Genomic DNA, 26,107 nt, shown 5'->3' with positions numbered 1-26,107 from the left:
AAAAAAATAAAAAAAAAATTGCCTGCTTCTAGATTTTGCCTCTGTCAATGGAAGAAATAAATATATGTGTATATATATATATATATTTCTGAATAGAGCAGATAGAAGAGTTCAAAAAGGAATGACATTATGTACAAATGTGCTTTGAAGGATCAAAATGCCATTGAAAGACAGATGCAGAAAAGGACCTGAGGGTTCTGGTGGATGAAAAGCTTGCCATGAGCCAACAGTGTGCGCTTGCAGCCCAGAAGGCCAACTGCATCCTGGGCTGCATCAACGGAGATGTGGCCAGCAGCCTGAGGGAGGTGATAGTCCCCCTCTGCTCTGTCCTTGTGAGGCCGCACTTGGAGTGCTGCATCCAGGTCTGGGGCCATCAGCACAAGAAAGATGTAACATGTTAGAGTGGGTCCAATGGAGAGCTACAAATATGATCAGAGGGCTGGAGCACCTCTCCTATGAAGATATGCTGAGAGAGCTGGGGATGTTCAGCCTGGAGATGAGCTCTGGGGAGTCCACATTGTGAGTGTTCATTGAAACCTAACAGGGACTTACAAAAAAAGGAGTGTGACTTTTTACATGGTCAGATGGGGGAATGGTTTTAAACTGAAAGAAGGGAGATTTAGATTACATGTTAGGAGGAAATTCTTTACTGCTGTGGTGGTGAGGCTGTGGCATGGGTTGTCCAGAGAAGCTGTGGATGCCCCATCCCTGGAGATGTTCAGGGCCAGGTTGGGCCCTGGGCAACCTGATCTAGTGGATGGCGTCCCTGGCCATGGCAGGGGGCTGGGACTAGGTGATCTTTAAGGTTGCTTCTAACCCAAGCCATTCTATGATTCCATGATTTTGAGAACAAATCGAAGGAATAAATAAAAAATAAATGGTTGCAGTGTGCTTCATGTTATCTTTTCATTTTCCAAAACTTACCTGCTCAGCTTAGTTTTTCTTTTCAGACTATAAAATTGAATATGTTTGGTATTTATTTTTGGGAGAGATGGAAACACTGATAATTTTAAACCAAGGCTTGCTATGAATCTGTAGTGATTGGCTACTCAGGCCTCTATTTTGATGGGTATAAAGCTGACATCATCACCCACATTGTACAAGAAATTTCACCATGGAGGGCTACATTTTCAAATATATAGCCTAGAATTCAGTGATAACTCAGCAATAATTTCAATTGGAACAGGGTTAATAATTTGAAAAGTCTACCCTATTTGTCTGTCTGTCTTAGTAATTATATATATCCTTTTATTATTGAAACACAACTATAAACCCAATTGGATGTCAGTTAAAAATCATGGCAAATGAAAGGGATATTTGCTTTGAAATATTAGTCAGTAATTTTGTGGTTTTGTATGGTAGCTCTGCATCTAACACAGCAGCTATTCTGGTATGGGGGCTTCCTCTTGGATCTTCTTTGTAGTTCTAGAGGCACAGTAATAAAATAATACGGTGTTTGAAAACACATACACTTACTTTACACATTTCGAAAATATTTAATATTCAAATTTTTTAAAGTGCTAAAATAAAAGCTAAATGTAGATATCTTGCTTCTTTGTAGGGATTTTCATGCAACTTGACTAAGGCTATGATGTACCTCCTCCAAGTTGAAAGTTCTAGATGTTAATCCGCTTGCATACCCTAAGTAACAGCACTTAATATTAAGTGGGTGTGTTCTGTGGAGATCAGTCTCCTACCACACAATGACTTCTGAGTGTAAGCCTCTGTTTGTGCAAATAAAGGATTAACCTCTATTCACTACTGTGATAAATAGCTCATAAATAGTAGTAGCTTGAAGAGAAAACCCGCTGATTACACATTTTTCTTCTACTCTTTAATGGATGATTGTTCATTCTGTTTCAGGGCAAGACATAATTAGTCTGACCAAACATTTGCAGATTTTGGCTCTATGCTGACAAGCTTTCCCAAGCTTCATTAAAACATAGCCAAAAGCTTATTAAGACACATGAATAACAACAATTAACTTAAATGTGGGTTCAGATCAGGTTCAAACTGGGTTTCAAATGTAATGCTGTCAAAGAAGCTGAACTGGAAGTTACCTATGCCACACATCAGAAGCTTAAACGTTCACAGTGCTACATGAATGAACTGCATTGTTTATCATATTTAATACATTTCAAAGTCATAGAAAAACATTACAGCAATAAAAAATCATAAACTGGTGAGATACAATGCACTCTGTATTGTGCAGTATATTGTTCAGAATGACTCCAAGGGGTTAACAGTAACTCATACAAAGGAATAGCGCAAATGATCCAGAAAAAATAAGTTAGTGGTGCTCATATACTTTATTCTCTCCCAAAATGTTATTTTTTTTCCAGAAGTCAGCCTAAGCCAAGCTCTTTATAGGTCATTAAAACTAAATACTAAATTAATTTGTCTTTTTTTTTTTTTTTTTCCTCACTCTATTTTAAGGCATAGTGTTAATTCTACGCTATGATTCAAAGGGTATGCTACACTCTGACCAGTGCTGCTGTGCACTAGGATGCATTAATACTTGTTCAGGAGCCTCTAAATGGCACCACTTCTGAAAGAATGAAAGAGGTTGACCAGTATCTTTACATATTTGTAGTGGGATCTTACCATGTATTTTATTAAACTGTTAAAAGTTTCTACAAATTAATTTAGAGACCTGTTACCTTGACTTTTGTATAAGAAGATAAAATAGAGCATGAGGAAATATGCTTTAGAGAATTAGCATGCACTGACAAGGGGACATTGAGTGACTTATAGAAATGTAATCAGCTCTAGATTTCAAGACTTTGTTAGTAATCGCATGCCTAGAGCAACTGGTTTTTGTCCTTTCAATTTGATCTAGTCTAGTATTTGTGGTTAGAGACAAAAAGAAACCTCTCGGGTTTTATTATGTTTTCCTCTTCTCCTCTTGACATGAAACTTTATTGTTTATTTAATTGCAAGTTTTCTATCTACTTTGTTAACATCTAGTTTAAATACATTCAACATTAGCCATCAGTAGAAAACCATACCAGGAAAATAACAATTTTCCTTACGTTGTTCAGTGTTCCTGTTTATAGGACACTGAAGGAGTGTCATTGAGGGTGTAAGTACATCCGGGTCTACATATCTGCACATTCTGGAATAGATTTAATATTAGATCCTCATATATATGTGTATATATCTATCTATATATATATAATGGTTGCTACTCCTGATTAGACCAGTTTAATACAGAAATAAAAATCAAGTGAATACAAGGATTTTATTTCTCTTGGATGACTCAAAAATAGCTAGTAAGAAATAGAGGAATGTTTATCAGTGCAAACAAATTCCACAGAGATCTATGTTGAATTCACCTCGCTGGGAAAAGCCAATGTAATACCTCTGAAAGGAATAAAACTTTTTGGCTGTATTATATACTGGGACACCATATCAGGTTCAGTTGTTTCAATGTAGTTATACTCCAGAGTATACCCAAAACTGTGGCAGCCAATTATCCATAGCATATTCAATTTTTTTTTCCTGTCCATGCTGATCTGGCTAACAAACAGCAAACAGGGACACTGGTCCTCACCATTTGGTTGCTCTGTGCACAGTCTAAGACAGTGTCAGGGTGCAGTGAGGCTGGAGACTCCCAGGAGCAGGAGGGCCCGTCCCACCGCCCTTCCTAGGCAGCAGGGCAGCTGGGGGGCAGCTGGTGTGCCACTGGTTCCTCAAGGTGCTCCCAGGGTCCTGGTACTAAGCACCCAAGTGTTTTCTGCTCCTGTTCAGCAGGAGTAAAATGCCAATTATTTTTCATCAGCAGTCTTCTAAAATATTGCACAGTACAGAGAACAAGACTATTCTAGTATAAGTATGCTGACATGGGAGTCCATAATTAGAATTTAGTATAGAGATCCTGAATTAGGTTGTTAATACTTTTGTGTATTAACAATTAATTTCTTCATTAATAAATAGTGTGTGATGTTACTGGTGACAAAAATTATTAAAAGCTCAATATTAAAAATTTTATGTCCAGAATGGATTTATAATCATTTATAGGTTTAAAGGGAATTTTTCATGTAGGTTTGGAAAACTATGGTTTCTAAAAGCAAGAGATTTTTCTTGGGAGAGGGTGGGTGTGTGTTGCGTTGGGAATGGAACCTATCTAAGACAGGTTACTTTATGAATTTTCAGTATTTCTTAGCAGCCTCTTACAGCAGCAGTCTTGATTTTTGTGATTCAGAACAGAGCTGTGTGAATAAACAGTTCTCAAGATTACGTCTATTCACCGGCATTCATGGCTGTTGAAATCTAGATTTCAAAGTATAGAACACCGTTACTTCCAGGCACACAGCTAAATCATATTGTGTTGAATTTGACACAAAATAATATTTTCCTATCCCTTTGTTTGGTTCCATGCTTGTAACACTGTGAGGCATTTGAAAACAAATTCAATCCTTCAGTGTCACAGAGCTCACTGTAGCACTCCTCTAAGTGATAGAGGATTTCACATGGCTTGTGTTAGGTGCATTGCACCCTGTACATTAGCTATTGGAGAAAAATTGTTGCATGTGTAAGGCAGAAGTAAATATAGCAGCTGCCAGCATTAAATGTTTTAAGCATCTTCTTTCCTGCTTATGTTTTACTATGACACAGAATCTTGCCAGAACAGTATACAAGTGGTGTGAATTTATATTCTCACCCTATTTTTCTTTTCGTCTCTCCTAGTAGACATGCATTATGTCCACTCCTCCTTTTTGCCTCATGCCAGTACTCTTAAAATGTTGTTCAGGTTCTCTGATCATAATTATTCTTCAAGAAATATTTCAGGCTTTCTTGATAAGAATGTATTGTTGCAAACAACAGACCTGGGAGACTTGTGTCAGCTGTCTCCACAAAAATCAGTAGATAGTATGCTTCTTTTTCTTTCCCTGTTTTGTTCTTTGTTCTGTTGGAGAGGTCATCCTTCACCTACTCACCCACTCTTCTGGATGTTGTTGTGTTTGCTTTTTTTTTTTTTCTTTTTTTCTTTCTGTATTCTTCCATCCTATTTTTTATTTATTGCATTACTTCCATGATCAAACCACTGAATGTTTCTCTCTAAAATCCAGCCTCAACTTCCCTATAACCATTTATGCTAAATTCAAATATCAGAAAATGAAGCAGTGCAGACATCTGAAATTCACACTGTATTTATTATTTTTATAAAAAATGAAATAAGATCTAACTGAAAATGATGAACTGTGGAAGTTAATAGCCTATGCAAATATGTTGTATTCATATTGCCTTCTTTTTCTCTTCTTTTGTCTCTTTTATTTTGTCTTGGATCTGGCTGGAGACTTTGGGAGATATACAGAACTGTTCTGCGCAGCTTCATGTACTGAAATACAAATCTTAAATTGAAGTTATAGGGGCTACGCTAAATCAGTTAATAAAGGATAGTAACGCATGTCTAATTCCCATCAAGAAACATCAACTTCGAAAACTCTATTGAAATGAAATATGGTTCTGCAATAAATTTAGTGACACTTGTATTTACTTTATTTTCAGATACCTTTCCAGAATCAGATTTGACAAGGCTGATCTTTCCAGCTTAAACCAAGAAGCAGGGCATTCCTATGGTACTGTGCAGCTCATCACTGATGGAAATAAATGGCAAGTTACTGAAAATAACCTTCATCCTCCCTTTATAGCAAGCCCTTGCTTTGAATGTCATCTAGCATTCTTAGCAATAGCATCCTGTATGTGTTTTGATGTAAGATAGCAGAGCTCAATTGTGTTGAATGACCTTTTGAAAATAATGATTTGCTGCCTATTCATGGTGCCTGTTGCTCTTAAAATTACCGGCAATCTTTGCAATGCTATCTCTGAACCTTCAATATTGCATTGATAAGTGTTTAAAGGTGTACTGAAAATCGTTTTTTCTGAGCTGTGGGACACCCAAGCTGATAGAAGATTGTATAGGTAGACCTGAAAATAATAAATATTTGTTTTCTAAAAACAAGAGGGTGGAAAATCACCTTCCTGCTTTCATTTACCTGCCAAGACCAGAATTTACATTTCTATTTTACCTGAATTGGTTATTATAGCACTTAGTTCCTTCATCAAAAGGAACAAAATTTTCTATCTTTTTAAAGAAAATTAAGCTAGAGAGTAATTATATCTATCAACAGGGAAAACTCAATGTTTTGGAAAAAAAGTAGAACAAAGCAAGGATTTTCATGTGTGATTCACAGTGCATACAAGCCTGTATTCAGGAAAAACTTGGTCATTGTAACAGTAAACCTAGGCTCCTGACCTCCTTGTAGAATGGCAGCATTTTCAAAATGTGCAGTTTTCTTGATAATGCAATGATTTTAAAATATAATATAGGATTGTTTCTTTTTGCTGTTATATTCATTCCTATTTGTGATATTTTCGTGCTCTTTCTTATTGTTTATGTAGAAAAAGTTATGTGATCTATTACACAAATAGAAGGGTAAATTGGTGAACTAGGCATGTTTGGGAAAGGAACAATTCCATTCATTCCTATTTGTATAAAAGACTTATTCCTTATTTCCTTACACAGAATTTTTCTTCAGTGGTTGATATGAATGAGGTATGTGTAAATATAAATAAATACACAAGGAAGGAAAGACTATTATGTAATATATATGAAGTTGAATTGGCTCCATTTAGTCAAAACATCATATGTCTTTCTGTTTTTAAATAATAATATTCTACTATTCTACATAATACTGTTTCTATATTTCCCCAAGGAATTATATTCTTTATGCTTTTGAATCTTTTCGTATAGCATTTCCTCATCTTACAGCCACTTATGTTATGTCTCTAAGACTGCACCTAAGACAGCATCTAGTAGATACTTCTTACATGATCATTACAAAGAGCAGCAGTAAATTCACCCCAAATACACATACACAGTCAGACCTTTGGGACTACCCATGTATAGGTTAATAAGTGAAAGTGAAATCCTAAACCCCCTGAAACTAATGATTTCAGCAAAATCAGAGTTTCAATTTTAGTTTGTCCAGGTAAAGAAAGTCATACAGAACGAAAGAAATGTATTCAAAAAGTATTGCAATTTGGATAACTTCTGTGGTATGGTCTCTAATTTCATTGTTTTTTATTGGGTGATGAATATCTCTTTGCTTAAACCCTGTTTAAAACTCTAGACTAAATTTAAATTGCCATAAGAAATCCCTCCTTCTCGCTTTCTCTGAATATATAATATAAATCATGTTTTTTAAACTTTGATCCAGAAGTGTACTCAGGCACACTATATTGACTGGAACAATTCACATATAAATTTAGGCTGTATCATTTTGTCATTACTGTGCAATATTTATATTTCATTAAAAATTAAATGTAATATTTTTACTGTAGAGCATAAGCTCAATTTCTTGTATGAAGGCTACATAGAACATGTTGAGGTAATTACATGTCTAAATGAAATAATCTGCAGAATGATGATGAATACGGAAAAAAATCCAGAAGAATTACCATTCCCCTGGATACACAAGAAAATGGGTGAACTTTTCAATCCTTGGGGTTTGCTTTCAGTGAAGATACACATACCACACAAATATCTTATCCTGTGTATTTGTACTACTACTAACAATAATTAGAAAATATTCAGAAAATCAATCATTCTTCATGCACATCAGCACAAAGTACGGTGAGTTTGACCAACTTAAATGACGTCCTATAGTGGTCACTTGTGAAACATGACTTTTTTCCTGCTAAGTAACTTATGTCAGTGGTTCTCTGAGGCCATTAAAAATGGAAATGTTCTGTTCCTTCTCAAAAGAAAGGCAAAACTTTCAAAAGGAAGGCAAAAAGAAAGAAAGAATGAAAAACAAACAAACAAAAAAAAACGGAAGGCATGTTAGCAGTTTCTCTTGTGTACATGAGGACACATCTGCTGTTATGTAGCTGGATTTAACATCTGCTATGCCAACATGAAACTAGTGAAAAACATTCCAGTGAAATAGTTCTTCATCTTCTGAGTTGTATATTTAGACTATGAATGAGTGAATGGATACTTTGGAAAAGCTCAAGGATTGTACTGTTTGCAATTGATATTGCCATGTGTCCAAACATGTCACCTGCTGTGGAGATGTTGTATGTTGCAATATTTTATCAGAAGCTTTCAAATGTTCATGAGTGAAGATTCCTCCTATTTTACAGGCTGAAAGAAATTGCTTAGCAATGTGTATATGTATAAATTTCACAATTAAAAAAAAAAAAAGGAAAAAAAACATCCCTTTAATTATAAAATATCTGCCTATTATTCCATGCCACAATGACAGTGTCTGGAATTTTCAAACACTATTTTTCAGTCCCTTGAGAAGACATTTCCTCTAAAAAATACAAGTTCTATTTTTACCACATAAAGAGTATGTTCATGTTTTTCTCTGAAAAGCAGCAAAGTTTACATAGCAAGGTGTTGGTTTTTTTTTATGTTTTAAATAATAATAATGTTTCTTAGTTACTTCTAGATGTATAGAAAATAGTCCAAATTTACCTCTCTTTAAGGGCAAAAATCTACATGTACCAACAGTGATATAATGTCTCCACTTGCAATTAATTCTATCTAGTATGGATTATGCCAGAATGCCACTTTGTAGACATGATCTGTATAAAATGGAATGCACGGAATTAACATGGTGTATTATTACCATTCAAGCTATTCAGGATGGTTCTAGATTTTTGCTTGTGACCCTTTATCAAAATATGGAGTGCCTGAAATGGCAGATTTTGTCTCCTTATTTATTGTACCTTTCCTCTTCCTCCCCACTTAGCTGCCAGTTGAGATTATCATGTCTCCTAATATATAACAATACCAATACCTAGAAAAAGGAATGGTAATAAGCAGAGAGTTCCATGGGTGTTTTGTCCTAGCTTTACAGGTAGCATGAGTGTAGTTTTGAATAAAAGTCTTAAGAAGATGAAGTTTGCAATGAAAGAGACAGCTGACATGGTAGAAAGGAGATATATAGGATATATATATTTTTTTCCTTATATTTTGGCCCAAAGGAGGTAGATCATACTAGACAGATTTAAAAAGAAAGAGAAAAAAGAAAAGTGTTAATATTTCTAAAAGTGTTAATATTTCTCAAAGTGTTTAATATATTTTATCCTTATTAATATTTGTTAGAGGCCAAATTTAGACTATTTTTAGACGGTAACTTACATAAATTTGCAGCCATTTTAACAACATTCTCTGCATGTACATCTGTGTTATATATTCAAGAAACACATCCAACTATCTTAATGAACATTTATCCTATCAATGTGTCTGTGCCCTTTATTTCAAAACAATGTTGTAGATGCTGCTTCCAGGAATCAAAACATCCCATTTTTAACAAGTGCTGTGAATGGCTTCATTTTTTACTGTGTTGAAATTTGGCAAGTAAACCCCTGTCCCTAAAATACTACTTCAATTTATAGCAAATTCGTTCTATTATGAAATGTTCAACTCATGTTCTCCATCTTCTCAGCTCAATGGGCCAGCTGAGCTAGATAATGGCTACAGAGTTACTTTTCAAGTGTTCTGTTAGATGTCAGGCTGCCATTTCACATACCATTCTTCCTGCTTGTTCAAAACAAACAAGCAGAGTTTCAAGCAGAATGGAAAAATCTATATATGAATCTATTTCAGAATAAATTATACTCCCTGCTATGAAAACAAACTTTGTAGTTTATTTCTGTAAATTCATATTGCTCCAAAACTAGTCTCGGAAAGCCTAACTAGAACAGGTTCTTGTTATATTTAGGTTTCTCTATTCATTTTCTCTGGTTCTTTGACCCTTTTTATTCTTATTATGCCTGAAAAAAAAATAATCAATCAATCAAACAAACACACACACACACACACACACAAAAAAAAAAGCTCCAAGGTAAAGTTTCAAACAATTCAGAGGATTTGAAATGCTTTATATTAAGAAATATAGTTATAATTGTTTTGAAAATATTTATCCGATACAAATTACTAAAACAATTTATTGAGAATTTAAAACATGATTAGCATAGCATTCAAGAACTATTTCTATATAGAGAAGTTATGTACATGTCAATATTTAATCTACTTTAACCCAAAAGGAGGTAAATATTTTTAATATAAATATTTTATTTATATTTTAATATAAATATTAATATAAATATTTTTTAATATAACGTATATAATCTAAGAAATATTTAATGCATAAATTGAAATGATTTCCAGATACGGAAAATTACACTGTATTCCAAAACTTGTTTTTAACTGGAAATGTTACATGCCAAGAATGAATGAAAGGTATAAATGAGGGTTTTAGTCTTAATTGTGCACATTTATCACATTTAGTATAAGGAAGAAGAAACATTCTCTGGTTAAGAAGTAGGGTTGGGAGTTAAGCAACCCAAGGTAAATGTTTTGCTCTAGATTTCCCATGTCATCTGCAAATCATCTGGACACTCTGGGTCTTCTCTTCCTTATTAATGCGGGTTTTGCACCGGTATATTTCTAGTGGTACTGTCACAGAGAGTTAAGGTCCTAAAGCTTTCATTTCCCGACTCTTAAATAGTGATAGAGATGTTTCTTATATTCTTATCCTTGGTTTATGGGTATTCATTAATTCATACCCATGTACTCTTCTCCACAGAAAAGTTGTAAACCTGGCAGTATAGAATGCTGATCTAGTAATTAGTTGGCAATGTAGTTCCAAAAGGAAGGCAACCTCAAAAGAGGATAGGAAATACAGAGACTTCATTGCTCACTTACACTAGTGTGCTATGTAACCCTTGACAATGGTTTTACTATTCTCTGCTTCTTCTTTCCTGACTCCATCTCTTGTATTTAGTGAAGTGACTTTTCAGTACAGATGTGTCTTAGAGTGATCGTACTTGTATATCTGTTATGGTTTCTAGGTGCTTCCTTAATATAACTGACATTGAAGAGTAACACTTCCTGTTTCACTTTTCCTGAAATCTTCAAGTGTGCATTATAAAAATAAAATCAAAATAGGCCAATAATTACCCGCTCTGTAAAACAATTTCCATTGTTCCTGCTTGAAACTACTTTTTCAATGTTCTTAGTTCTTCAGATGTTCTTCACATTTTTAAAATGTGAAATATTGAATTCCAAGAAATAGTAATGAATTGAGGAAAACTTTAAAAAATATATAAATATTCTAAAGTATATTAATGAGATAAATTCATCCAAAAAATATGAGACAGTTTGATTTTGACTGTTGATTTTGACTTTAATGAAAAATCTTGAAAAAGAAGAGATAAAGTATTCAAACAGATAAAAATTAGAAAAATGAGAAAAAAATAGATAAAGTATTCACTAGCAGATTGTTTTCTTAGCTTTGTCTGGAACTAAAAAGATAATGTCAGTTTGAAGAAATATAAAAACAATTTTATATATATATATATTATTATATATTAATCATAATAACTTGTATTTTAAAGTAACTGAAAACACTTCCTATAGAAATCCTCTTGTTGCAATTCATTGGAGCATTTCTCATTTTGGATTTGATGATGGGAACTTTGAGTACTTACTCGTGATGAAAATGTTACTCTCACTTAACATTTTATGAAGTACTAGAGATAATTTGAAACTCACTGAGTTAAATTCTGAAATCCTTATTCTGACAAAAATCTCTGACAAAATTCAAGCCAATGTGAGTTCTGCCTGGAAAAAGACAGATTCTGTTTGCCTAACCCTATTCAAAGCAAAAGTCTCAAGTCTTTGATGGAACAAATCCTAAAGAACTTGATTCATGCAATGTTATTGACTCCAAGCATCCACAAATATATATATATGTATTTTTTTTTTAATTTTTTTTTTTTTTACTGTAACGGGATTTTAATTCATTTAGATTTTCAAGCTGCTATTTTCAGCACTATGGACAGAAGTTTCCGTTTTCAGAGATAATGCAGGCTTATGATCTCCTGCAGTTCTGAGAAGAGCATCAAGTAGCATGAGAAGCACAAATATTTGATAACACTATCCATAATTTGGACTGAACAAATACACTTTAAAAATGGTACATTAATGAAGTTTCCTTGTAATGCCTTTGAAGAGGGGGTACAGAACATCCAGAAGACAATTTAATGTCTTACAGTTCATTTTGCCACTTTCCAGATGGATTGTGTCCATGAAACTGCTTATTATCAAGTATTAGAATAAGGATGGACATTGTTAGTTTTAAGTCAATTACACAGAGGAAAAATGTGCTTGGTAAAACCTTTCCTTAGACCTTGAGGAGTCACAAATTCCCATTAATATAAAAATAAAAATATAGAAAAAGAAGATGGGGTTCTTTTTCATTTTAATTTACCTGTGGATTCATGATATTTTATCTAGTGATTGCTTTTTGAGTCAATGTCTGTTAAGTATGCTTCTCCAAAGTTTACTGGAAAAACAATTGCCAAGGTTTCTTCTTTCTTAACTGAGAGAGAAGTGTATGAATACAAAATTTCAGTAAATAGCAACATATAAATGTTCATCAACAGAATTAGCCATACTTTTAGGATTCTTGAAATCATAATATTTCATTAAGAGGGTTTGTATTGAAGTTTGAGAGTACCATTGAGACTTTGATTGTGCAATATATTGTGCAAACAAATCATTTAACTATTTGACACAAAAAAATACACTGGGAAGATGGTTGATGTATTTTATTGAATATTTAATTCTGTCTATATTTGGAGAATTGGACTGGACATTTGTCTGCTTAGCTCCTACCAGTATTTTTCTGGAGACCAATAGTTGTCTTCAGCTTTGCACAAAGTATTCCAAGACTTGATTTCATGTCAAATATAAGACAAATTTCATATATTTCCTAGCTGGCTGTTTCTTGAAGTGTTAAGTTGTGCCAAGAAAAAAAAAATCTATGGTGTTCATCTTAATATTAATTTTCCCATTTAAAATAAATGCAGTTTAACATGAGCTTTTATTCACATTACATCATAGATGAGATACTCAGGCCAATATAAACATGTTTTCTTGATGCACTTTATTCATGACAGTATAGATTAATTAATGCCATAATTTACTGTGCTTATTAGTAATTTAATTAGGATTGTATTTACTTTTAAATGACTGAACTGTTAATTTGAAATACGTCTCAAAACATTACAGATTTTTGTTTCAGAAATGCAAAAATAGTTGAGTACATTAATGATATCAACATAAGTATTCATTTAGATACAGTCATTTAAAGGAAAAAAATGAGTAGTGCTTTTTTGTTGTTTTTTGTTTGTTTGTTTTAATACTAGTTTAAAAATATCTATAAAATAAAATATCTGTAAAAATAGAACGACTATGGAAGTGATTATCCCCTTGCATTGGTGGGACTGCACCTTGAGTACTGTGCTCAGTTTTGGGCCCCTAACTACAAGAATGAGTTGCTGGAACATATTTAGAGAAGATAAGCACAAATATATAACTTAAAAACATTATTTTAAGTTTGGTCATTGTACTAACAGCAAAATAAAAGCTCTGAAAGGGTGAAAGCCTGCTTACTTAATCTTAGCTTGCTAAAACTTAGTTGCCTAAGTGTCTAGAGTAGTTGCTAAAATAGGTGGCAATTGGAATAGAGTTTATTGCAATATACATTAAAGAAACAGTTATCTAGACAGCTGATTTATGTGAAATACTGGAAGGTTAGCAAAAGTATTCCAGAACAATTAAAAACCGTGAAGTAAGCACCTCAGAATCATCCGGTAGCAGGAGGTATCTGTCTGACTAGTCTAATTCAAGTTAGGTGCGTAAATGTAGCAAGTGTGAGTAACCTTCAATATCTCTGTTAAAAATGAATTTTGTATATAATATATCCTTTTACACTTTAAAATTATATCAGGAATAACAAGGCAGCACTAAGCTCTACACATGACAACAGTTGAACTTTAAAGTTAAATATTTCCTCCAGCCATCTCTCTGTAGGTTACACCCTGATTTGCTGTCTGAAAGGTGCCAGCAAAAATTGTCAGAACCCTGAGAGTAGGAGGGGAAAATCAAATGGCAGAACAAAAAGAAAAATAGGAATTGAAAGTACTTTTTTTCAAAGACAGTTGACAGACAACTTTGGTCTAGTTTATGCACAAGTGAAGCTTTGAAGAGCTTAAATTTTCTCTGCCTAAGTGGGTGCCAAAGTTCATTATTTGAACAGCCCCGACTGTTCCAAAATTTTACTTTTTTTTTTTTTTGTAACATTGCTTTTTATTTAGAAAGTGCAGCAATGACTTTCCCACAGGCAAGTTTCACCTTTTGGAGTATAAAGCATTATTTTTGATTTCTAAATGAATTAGGGTAAAGTATCTGTTTACTCCTTCGTACTATATATTTTTTTCTTTCTTTCTCTAGTGAAATCTCATTTGAATGATCTTTTAATTCTGAAGTGCCATGGGGAACTACTGGCATGTGATTATGTTTGTCATGTATTTTCCAGATAAAAAAGTGAAGTGTAGTAAATCCTTTAAGTATTTGAAGCACCTCTGATACTTACAATATGTGGAAATATGTATGTTAAATATATCACCATAAATGCCTAGCTAAAGAGAAATGCAGTTAAAGAATTTTACACACAGTAGTTCCCTATATATGCCTATTATTGCTGTGCGTACTAGTGTTCCGTGAGTACTGTAATCAGTGATAACAGACCTATTCTTTATACATTGAAATGGTTGATAGTATGAACTAGCAATAAAAATAATCATCCCTAAAGAATATTACCATATAAGTCTTCTGGAATTAGCTTTGTCATTTCTTCTGAGACTAAATTTTCCAAACATTACAGAAGTAGACATTTTTGTTTAATCACTACAAAGAGTAGGAACTTGCAATAGTTTTAGTAATCATTCGGTTACATGCAAACCTTTACACACTTAAGTGTGCTAAATTCAGAATTTAAAATACTTTGTGCACTTCAAGTAACTGTCATCAGTGACTTGCTCTACTGCTGGGTTGAGAACCCACCTCAAAACGTGTGTTTCATGACTGTACTCAAACTAACTGCTTATTTAGAGGCGATGATAAATGCAAGATTTAGTTTTTGCATGCCAACGTGCAAACAGAGAAGAGCAGAAACCAAAACACGTATCAATCAAACTGAAAGGGAATTTGGGGAAAATTAATTTAATCTATTGCCAATTAAAATAGATTTGGGTATTGAGAAACAAAGTCAACATTAAAACAACATCTTTCCCCCACTCCTCATTCTGTTTTTTTCAAGGCTCAATTTTACCCTGTACCCTTTCCCTGAGCAGTGCAGAAGTTGTATTCAGTCCATAAGAGCTCCTCTCTGCTGCTCCTACCTCCACACTTTTCCCCTTTTTACGGCTGTGGGCTCTCCACCACCCAAAATTCCTTAAGGAAATATTCAGCTGCTCCAGCATGGGGTCCTGTGTGGTCTTCAGTGTGGGTATCTGCTCCAATGAATCTACCAATATCATTTTTTTTTATGTACTCCAAGTCTTATCCTTTCTTTCCACACTGTAAGTCATCTATGAAATTGCTCTGTGTATGTCTTGCTGTCAAATAAGCTCATCATGGCTCATGATCTTATCATAGAATTCTTCAAGAGCTATCCCCTGTTGCTTAAACCAATAAAGCTACTGGCAGGTTTATAAACTTCCTTTTCTAATTAAACTCTTTTTAAATCCATGTAGTTGTTTTTCTTCAGCCTCTTTGGGAACTGGTTATCTTACAGCCTGTACAACTAAAATTATTATTACTACCTTTGCTATTTCCATTTTCTGATTTCTGACATTTTTCCTTTCATTGCTTATTCTCTGACATCCAAAATATTGTCCCATTGCTGTCCATCAGAAATAGTCCATTAATTTTATCTTTTTTTTTTTCTTTTTTTTTCTAACCAGTCTGACTTTATCCCCCTTCCTTTGGTCTCCCCAAACAAAACACACTTCCAACATTCATTTTTGGAATTAGGTTATCTTTAAGTTCTTCTGTAAGTTTTAATGAATGCATCACAAATAACATCACCATGTTCAAATGCATTTTCTTTTACATCTCTGTGAGGGATATGAGGATAGTCTCTGTAATATCCTGTTTGCTAGACTTTCATATTTAGAATGTTTTGTCTACATGACACTATAAATAAGGAATATATTTCCAGAGGAGATGTATAGAGACACATGAGGAAGATAACATCCAAAAGCTAATATGATTATTTAGTAAAGACCTCTACATAATCCTATGCTTATTTACAGTAACTGTTAATCCTCCATTTTGATGTGGACTTACACTTGCTGAATAGCAACATATTTAAGAAGATAAATATAAGTAACTTGTCCAAACTCAGACAGTGTTGGAATTGAAAGTAAAAATCAGGAGCCCTTTTCTCATACAACCTAATTCTATACTGTGTAGACAAGGCTGTAAGTGAAATGTGAGTCCCAGCAGAAAATCTTGTAAATTTCTCATTTTGAACCTGATGTTACCTTACAGGCCAACTTTATTTATTTATTTATTTATTTATTTATTTATTTAATTTATTTATTTATTTATTTATAACAATATAAATTTAACTCACAAAATTTGATTTTTTCCCTAAGTAAGTATCAATGGTTGTTTAAAGAACTTTCCATTCAGAGTGAGTAAATAGCCCCATTTCAAAACTACTCATTAGTAGTTATGATTAAGTAGTGTGAAAAATAATGAGGTATCTGAAATGAGAGTACCAATGCTTAAATTGATTGCATGAATTCTTGGATTAATAAAATCCAATTATTCTCATATGTAATTGGCACAAATTTTATTTGTATCTCCTTCTTAATAAGTTTGCTAATGCTATCAGAAAGTAAACAAAACAAACTAATTGCAAATGAATACAAAGTTCAATTAAACCTCAAAACCCTGCCAAGCCAGCTTTGTGTACAGATTAGTCAAAGTCCTCATTTATCCATTGAATGCATACAGAGCTAATGGGCAGAGCAATACTCACATGTGAGTAGATGATATGGAGAAATTGGATCAGCATGTTACATGCCTGGGAGAGAGCTAGATATGGAAAAATTGGAACAGAATGTTTCATGCCTGGGAGAGAACTAGAGGTTTTTTTGTTTGTTTTGTTTGTTTGTTTGTTTGTTTGTTTGTTCGTTTTTATTTTTATTTTTTATTTAATGGGGCATATTTTTCAGATCATGAAATTATAGAACTTTTACCTCTTATATATATATTGTCTTTAACAATGAATTGTGGTTGCTTCTATAGAATAGGTAAGCTTGGTGCTCAGAACGTAGAGACAACTTACAATATTCTGAGATTTTTAGGGGAATTTTTTAATATGGATTTGAGGAAGACCCATTAATTGATTTCCCTTTTTTTCCACCAAGAAAACAGATTTTATTTTGTTAATAATCACTGGAGATTATTATAGATGATCAAGAAATAACTATTTATAACAAGAACAGTCTGAACTAGAATGAGAAAATATCTCAAAAAATTTATAGATGAAAGATTAATAAAATGTAGTCAGAGGCTTGGTGAGACTTACTGAATGTCTTATTAAAAGAGTAACACTTGTTCAAAGATATGAAGATGGGTAAAAAAAAGTATTTTTTTACATTTTGAGATTCTTGTTTGTTTTGGGAGAAATTCATGACACACTAACTTGCTGAATATCTCTTTGTGAATGAAATGAAGGAGAAGAAGAAAATTGATATCATGGTAAGCTCTTTTCGTACAACATTTTTTCAGGAAAGAGGTAAATAATGTGTTGCATGGGTTTCTTGGTTTTTGTTTGTTTTGTATACAAGTACAGGAATAACTCACAAAATAGGACCTGGTGACAACAGGAAACTTAAATTATTGGATATATGTTAGGAAAGCAAGAATCTGCTATCTCAGAAAGTTCTTGGGATATCTTGGGATCAGCATTTTCATTATTTAGAGGAGAGTTATTTTAGATTTAACTTTGTCAGAAACTGGTTGAATAACAATAGTAATTAATTTTAGTAAAAGTTGATCAAAACCAGTCAAGTTTCTGATTTTAAGGAAAAAAGGTATTGGTAACAGTTAAATGAAGGCAGTGGACTTCAAATAAAGCAGACCTCAATGACTTGAGGAAAATAGTTGTTAAGGACTTAGAAAACTATTCTGAGGGATAAAGGATTGTAAAAGAGCTCACAGGTATATTTAAATTCAACAATATCCCATATCAGGAGAAAGAATCATAGTGAAAGACCAGTAGGCAGTATCAGGAAATATGGAGTTATCCAAAATTAAATTTAAAAGTTACTCACAAAAAAAGAGAAAACATGATTTGAAAAAGTAACTCAGGCTTATAGGAATGAAATTACATCTGAGTAAGAACTTAAAAGAAAACAATAAAATATGTCATAAATACATGCATATATATGTAAAAATATTTTTAAAAGAGTGACAGGTGGTTCTGACCATACATGGTTAGAAAAAATATTTATCTAGTTCAGTGTTCTTCTTCCAGCTGTAAAGGAAGGGTAGAAAAGTGAAGGGTAGAAAAAAAATATATATATTGCCAGTACAAATTTTATTTAAAGAAGGCAACAGAATTGAAGGCAAAGAATTAAGTTATTATTGGTTCTCAACATTTCAATGAAAACGCTTCTTGTATTTCTTACCACATCTGAAACTCGGGTTTTATAAACCAGTGGCAGGAAGAAATGGAAAAGCCACAGCAAGAAGGGCTGTTCCCTTACTCAATTTTATTGTGTATTTTATTTTATAGCAAAAGCTACTGATTTGCTTTTTAATGCAGATTAATGTTTTTATCTTGTTTGAGGGTCTCCAAACTCGCAATACCCCCATGAGTCATATTAGACACTACAATCAATTGAAATGGGAGTTGCCAAGATAAAATGGCTATTAAAACACTCATATTTTTCATTGTTATTCAGTATTTGTGTAGGCGTGATGAACCAAAGCTGTAAGGGTCTTAGTGTTGCCTGTATGGTTTAGAAATATCTAAAGGCAGACCATTCTCTGAATATTTTTACTTTTACACATTTGAGAAGTACATTGCACTCATACAAATAGGTACATATAAGTATTTATAAAACTCAATGCTGAATAAAAAGCAAATTAAAAATGAGGAAAAGAAGATGCGAGATGTTTTTCAAGAGGAAAATGAAAATACTAAGAATACATATGTGGTTTTACCAGCATGAGAGAGGAATGCCTCTTTAGGTTCTTTTGTCTTTTTTATGTGCTGTAGGTCTGTATATAAAAACCTATGGTTAAACATACAAATATCTGCTTTAGAGAATTATCTATCTGTTTGAACAGTTTGAGACTCTATTGTACGTAAAGCGATGAACACAGACATTTTGCTATGATCTTGTTTTCTCTACTGCTTTTTTAAGCTGTAGATAGCATTCCATTATTGTGCTGTTTTTGCTACTGCTGTTGTTCCCCCAGTATTCAACTTAGACAAATCCATACCTTTTCTAGCTTTACTTTCTTATGTAGAAAAATAGTTTCTAAAGATGTCACAAATACACAAGCCTAATGCCTTACTGATCACTCAGAGTCTATGGTAAAAAATACATAATCCTAAATAGAGATAGTCTGATACCATTCTCGAAGATACTACTGCTTCTAAGTTTAATAAGATTGACTTGCTGTCTTTATCATGACCAAGATCACATTCTTATAACAATACAAAATGACACACTGACAATCGCTGCTGAAATGCAGAACTTGGAGGCTCAATATTCAGTTCAGTAAAAACTCTCTCCTTCTGAAAACTACTTTTCTTGTGCTGCAGTCAGACTCTCTTTTCTGTATAGTCAGGTTGAAAACGTTTGCAACACTTTAAAAGAGCCCCCAGTGTCAAAGCAAGCCTGACTAATTTCTTCTTCTCTGAGACTGTACCATCCGTAGCTGTGGCCTTCCCTGAATTCTCAGAACGGTCCATAGAAAGAAATTTGCTAAAACTTCTATAGTATGTGAAGAAGTAATATGACCAGATGTAATTACACTGATTCATGAAACCTTTTCAAAATGAAACATTGTTTATTAATCCACTAGAATCTACTGTACAAAGCGCTGCTGTTCACACAACCAAGCCAAACCTTAACTTTGACTGTGTTTTAGCAAAGCTCTCTGCCTTGTTTGTAAGAGTCTTTGTTTCTCTGTTCTGATCTTCTCTAAAAGGGCTTAGTTGTTAGAAAAAACGGATGCCTGCTCATAGGAGTTTAAAAAAATAAATAAAAAAAAGGCAAAAAAAAAGCTGAATTGATCATATACATGATTACCACTTTAAATATATAGAAAGAAAAAATATGTTACGACTTGTGTTGTTAACATTCAACCATTTTTTCTTTCTGATTTCTTTTTAAAGCTTATTCAAATGAATCAGACAGTAGCATCTGTGTGAAGGTTGATATACCTTCCTGGTCATGGATTCTTGTGGAGACACAAAATGTCTGTGCAGTCACCTATGACCAGAGCAGTAATAATGGCATATTTAAAATAGTGTAGGACTGATACATGGATTATCACAAATTGCCGTGAATTTAGCAAATTATTGGTCTGCCATTTGTATGAGGTGGAAATCAGTCGTAAATATGTCTGATAAGTAAGTTACTCAAAAGGTAAACCATTTCTTTTTGTCTTTTTCTTTTTTTTTTTTTTTCCTCTACTGTCTGTAATTATTAAATGCAAGCACACATAAGAATATATTTTATATTCTCTGTCCAATATGCTTTAAAATCAAGGGTCAGGAATACACTTGCCGAGGCGATCGGCTCCGGGGCAGACGCGTGCTGCAGCGGAGCGGGGGATTGAGGCGGGCAGGGCTTTTTTTCCAGCATCAGGGCCACTCGAGGCAGCCGCCAGGACCCTGCAGCCCCCGCAAGGGAGGCTGACGAGGCGTAGGGGGAGCCAGCAGCGCCCCCTCCCCGGCCGTTCAAGAGCAGCCCCTAGGGCGCGCGAGCGACCAGGAGCGCGGCGACCAGGGCAGGCAAACAGGGCGGGGCGCGGCAGTTTGCGCGGCAGTTCGCGCGGGGAGGGCGGAGAGGGCAGAGTTTCCCCCCGCCCATAAGAACAACATCTTTAACGGCTGTCGACCGCTAGCTAGGCTGCGGTGGTCTTCACCAGGCAGAGCGATCTCTCTAGACAGTCTGTGGCCACCCAGACTGACCGCCTGCTCAACAATGCGGCAGTTCAGGTCTCTGGGTGCAGGGAGTGTCTGAGCCTGTTGCTGCCATCTGAGGGAGGCAGAGGCACCGTGTGTGTGAGGTGCGAGCAGGTGGATGACCTGGTCCGCCTGGTGGCAGAACTCAAAGAGGAGGTGGAGAGGTTGAGGGCTATTAGGGAGTGTGAGCAGGAGATAGACTGGTGGAGTGACTCCCTTCAGGGCCTGAAGGAGAGGTACCGGTGTGAGACACCCCAAATGGGGATGGACCCCCTGCCCTGTCGCTGTCGGGCAGAGGGAGGTGACCTAGGAGTTGAGGAGGGATGGAGACAGGTCCCTGCTCAAACTTTCAGGCAACAACCCCCCTACCGGCCCCACCTTCCCAGGTGCCCTTACATAACAGATTTGAGGCCCTGGAGCTTGAGAGACCGGTGGGTGAGGACGAGGTAGACAGTCTACCCAGGAGGATGCCTAGGGCGAGGAAGCCGACTCCACGCCTCAAGACTGTCTCCACCAAGAAAGACAGAAGGGTGATCGTAGTAGGCGACTCCCTTCTCAGGGGCACAGAGGGCCCTGTTTGTCGGCCTGACCCTACCCATAGGGAAGTCTGCTGCCTCCCTGGGGCCAAGGTCAGGGATGTTGCCAGAAAGCTTCCCAACCTGGTTCGCCCCTCTGACCACTACCCTCTTTTGATAGTCCAGGCTGGCAGTGATGATCTTGAAGAGAGAAGCCAAAAGGCTATCAAACGGGACTTTAGGGGACTGGGACGGTTAGTGGATGGAGTGGGAGTACAGGTGGTGTTTTCATCCATCCCTGCAGTAGCAGGGAGGGGTACAGAGAGGACACGGAAAGCCCACCTGATTAACACGTGGCTCAGAGGCTGGTGCCAACACAGAAATTTTGTTTTTTTTGACCATGGGGTGCTTTACTCGGCACCCGGCCTGATGGCCGCAGGCGGGTCCCTATCTCTAAGGGGAAAACGGATCCTAGCCCAGGAGCTAGCAGGGCTTATTGAGAGGGCTTTAAACTAGGTAAGAAGGGGGACGGGGCTGAAATTAGGCTTGTTAGAGGTGTGCCAGGGGGAACAATGGCAAAGCTGGGGAAGAAGGCAATGGCCCAACTGAAGTGCATCTACACTAGTGTACGCAGCATGGGTAACAAACAAGAGGCGCTGGAAGCCATCATGCAGCAGGCAGGCTATGACTTGGTTGCCATCACGGAAACGTGGTGGGACCATTCTCATGATTGGAGTGCTGCAATGTCTGGCTATAGGCTCTTCAGAAGGGAGAGGCAGCACAGAAGAGGTGGTGGTGTGGCTCTCTATATTGGAGAGTGTTTAGATGTTGAGGAACTTGAGGCTGGGAATGATAAGGTTGAGTCCCTGTGGGTTAGGATCAGAGGGAAGGCCAACAAGGCAAGCATCCTGGTGGGGGTCTGTTATAGACCGCCGAACCAGGATGAGGAGACTGATGAGGAGTTCTACAGGCAGCTGGCAGAAGCCGCGAAATCGTCAGCGCTTGTTCTCGTGGGGGACTTCAACTTCCCAGACATATCCTGGAAGCACAACACAGCCCAGAGAAAGCAGTCTAGGAGGTTTCTGGAGAGCGTGGAAGATAGCTTCCTGACGCAGCTGGTTAGTGAGCCTATCAGGGGAGGTGCCCCGCTAGACCTTCTGTTCACAAACAGAGAAGGACTGGTGGGAGATGTGGTGGTTGGGAGCTGTCTTGGGCAGAGTGACCACAAAATGGTAGAGTTCTCTATTCTTGGCGAGGTCAGGAAGGGGACCAGTAAAACTGCTGTCTTGGACTTCTGGAGGGCTGACTTTGAGCTGTTCAGGACACTGGTTGGCAGAGTCCCTTGGGAGGAGGTTCTGAAGTGCAAAGGAGTCCAGGAAGGCTGGGCACTCCTTAAGAAGGAAATCTTAATGGCTCAGGAGCGGTCTGTCCCCACGTGCCCAAAGACGAGCCGACGCGGAACTAGACCGGCCTGGCTGAGCAGAGAGTTGTGGCTTGAGCTTAGGAGAAAAAGGAGGGTTTATAATCTTTGGAAAAGAGGGCGGGCCACTCAGGAGGGACTATAAGGATGTTGCGAGGCTGTGCAGGGACAAAATTAGAAAGGCCAAAGCTGATCTGGAGCTCAATCTGGCTACTGCCATTAAAGATAACAAAAAATGTTTTTACAAATACAACAACACAAAAAGGAGGACTAAGGAGAATCTCCATCCTTTACTGGATGCGGGGGGAAACTTAGTTACAAAAGATGAGGAAAAGGCTGAGGTGCTCAATGCTTTCTTTGCCTCAGTCTTTAGCGGCAAGACCGGGTGTTCTCTGGATACCGGGTACCCTGAGCTGGTGGAAGGGGATGGGGAGCAGGATGTGGCCCTCACTATCCACGAGGAAATGGTTGGCGACCTGCTACAGCACTTGGATGTACGCAAGTCAATGGGGCCAGATGGGATCCACCCGAGGGTACTGAGAGAACTGGCGGAGGAGCTGGCCAAGCCACGTTCCATCATTTATCGGCAGTCCTGGCTATCAGGGGAGGTCCCAGTCGACTGGTGGCTAGCAAACGTGACGCCCATCTACAAGAAGGGCCAGAGGGTAGACCTGGGGAACTATAGGCCTGTTAGCTTGACCTCAGTGCCAGGGAAGCTCATGAAGCAGATTATCTTGAGTGTCATCACGCGGCACTTGCAGGGCAACCAGGCGATCAGGCCCAGTCAGCATGGATTTACAAAAGGTAGGTCCTGCTTGACGAACCTGATCTCCTTCTATGACCAAGTGATGCGCTTGGTGGATGAGGGGAAGGCTGTGGATGTGATCTACCTTGACGTCAGTAAGGCTTTTGACACCGTTTCCCACAACATTCTCCTCAAGAAACTGGCTGCTCGTGGCTTGGACTGGCGTACGCTTCATTGGGTTAAAAACTGTCTGGATGGCCGGGCCCAGAGAGTTGTGGTGAATGGAGCCAAATCCAGTTGGAGGCCGGTTACTAGTGGAGTCCCCCAGGGCTCAGTGCTGGGGCCGGTCCTCTTTAATATCTTTATCGATGATCTGGATGAGGGGATCGAGTGCATCCTCAGTAAGTTTGCAGATGACACCAAGTTAGGTGCGTGTGTCGATCTGCTCGAGGGAAGGAAGGCTCTGCAGGAGGATCTGGATAGGCTGGAGCGATGGGCTGAGGTCAACTGCATGAAGTTCAACAAGGCCAAGTGCTGGGTCCTGCATCTGGGGCGTAACAACCTCAAGCAGCGCTACAGGCTGGGAGATGAGTGGTTGGAAAGCTGCCTGACAGAGAAGAACCTGGGAGTACTGGTTGATAGGCAGCTGAATATGAGCCAGCAGTGTGCTCAGGTGTCCAAGAAGGCCAACAGCATCCTGGCTTGCATAAGAAGCAGTGTGGCCAGCTGGTCTAGGGAAGTGATTGTCCCCCTGTACTCGGCTCTGGTGAGGCCGCACCTCGAGTACTGTGTTCAGTTTTGGGCCCCTCGCTACAAGAAGGACATGGAGGTGCTTAAGAGAGTCCAGAGAAGGGCAACGAAGCTGGTGAGAGGTCTGGAGAACAAGTTGTACGAGGAGCGGCTGAGGGAGCTGGGATTGTTCAGCCTGGAGAAGAGGAGGCTCAGGGGAGACCTCATCGCTCTCTATAGGTACCTTAAAGGAGGCTGTAGAGAGGTGGGGGTTGGTCTATTCTCCCACGTGCCTGGTGACAGGACGAGGGGGAATGGGCTAAAGTTGCGCCAGGGGAGGTTTAGGTTGGATGTTAGGAAGAACTTCTTTACTGAAAGGGTTGTTAGGCATTGGAATGGACTGCCCAGGGAGGTGGTTGAGTCGCCATCCCTGGAGGTCTTTAAAAGACATTTAGATGTAGCCCTTAGTGATATGGTTTAGTGTAGGACTTGTTAGTGTTAGGACAGAGGTTGGACTAGATGATCTTGGAGGTCTCTTCCAACCTAGACGATTCTGTGATTCTGTGAATAACCCCTCCCCCCAAAAAAGTCAGTTTAATGTGTTGTTTATTTATACATGCAGACATGCACACACATAGCCTTGATAGTCCACAGTGAAGGGCAAGTGTACATCTTCCATTTGGATTTGTGTTAAGATAAAATGTCTGATAATTGTAGATTTTATATTCTTTATTCATCCAAAGAGACCACAAAGTCTAATAAAGTTATAGAAAGAGATCATGAAAATTTGCTGTGATATTTTGATATTAAAGCAAATAACAGAAGAGGGAAAATACCAGTTTCTAATTAGAACAACACAAATATTGATTTCTTTCTGGCTTTGATGCTTAACAGGTTAATTGACATGAAATATTTTCTAGTACATGTTTTTAAAATGCATTTACAAATGTTTCAGTTGTGGAATACTGGTGTCTCTGAATTTCTTCAAGAACCGGTGGTGAGACACAGCTTCTTCCAGAGTATGAATAACCTTTGCAGAAGCCTTTCACTCTTTACTGAATGTAGAACTGGTGTTCCTGGGATAAAATTAGCTTTTGCAAACTGCTGTTATTGAAACAAGATGCACCAGTTATCAATTCTTGTTGTTGTTCTTTTTTCATTTGAGGCAAGCTGAAATGCCTTATTTTAAGTGATCATACTAATGTTGGGTTTCAGAAATGCTCATAGCTAGACACTCTAGTCATTTGAGTAGTAAATGAATTGCATATTGACACATGTAGGTCTTATTCATTACTATGCTGGAGACTCTCCTGATGTGAAGGGCAGACTGGATTCAGTTGCCCACTTGCAAAGGTGTGTGGTAAAATTGGCAACCAGCATTTCTTTCACCCCGCTGGGAAATCTGCCCATTAGATTTTAATTTTTATTATCTCCAACTAAAACTCAAATGCTTTGGAAGCATCAAAATGAAGTTAACTGATACAAAACTCAAAATACAAATTCTGTTTCAGTTGAATCTCTTCAGTTAATCAGGCTGAAACTACTTCAGTCCTCTTGCAATTACCTTTTCAGGCTACTAACCAGTTAATCAAAAATTCTCCAAACA

At 37.1% G+C, this 26,107-nt stretch overlaps 1 protein-coding gene across 1 annotated transcript in view; it reads left to right on the top strand.

Annotated features, from left to right (window-relative positions):
* Window positions 1-26,107, top strand: part of LOC310900530 (uncharacterized protein) — a gene marked incomplete at its 5' end in the record, with an annotated part of 545,595 nt that overhangs the window by 375,155 nt on the left and 144,333 nt on the right. The window contains one exon of the mRNA XM_083838654.1: window positions 5,512-5,616. The remainder of the gene's footprint in view (window positions 1-5,511; window positions 5,617-26,107) is intronic.

This window comes from Anser anser (assembly GCF_964211835.1).
Source record: "Anser anser genome assembly, chromosome: 5".
Classification (NCBI taxonomy): domain Eukaryota; kingdom Metazoa; phylum Chordata; class Aves; order Anseriformes; family Anatidae; genus Anser; species Anser anser.
This window is presented reverse-complemented; position numbering and strand designations above follow the sequence as displayed.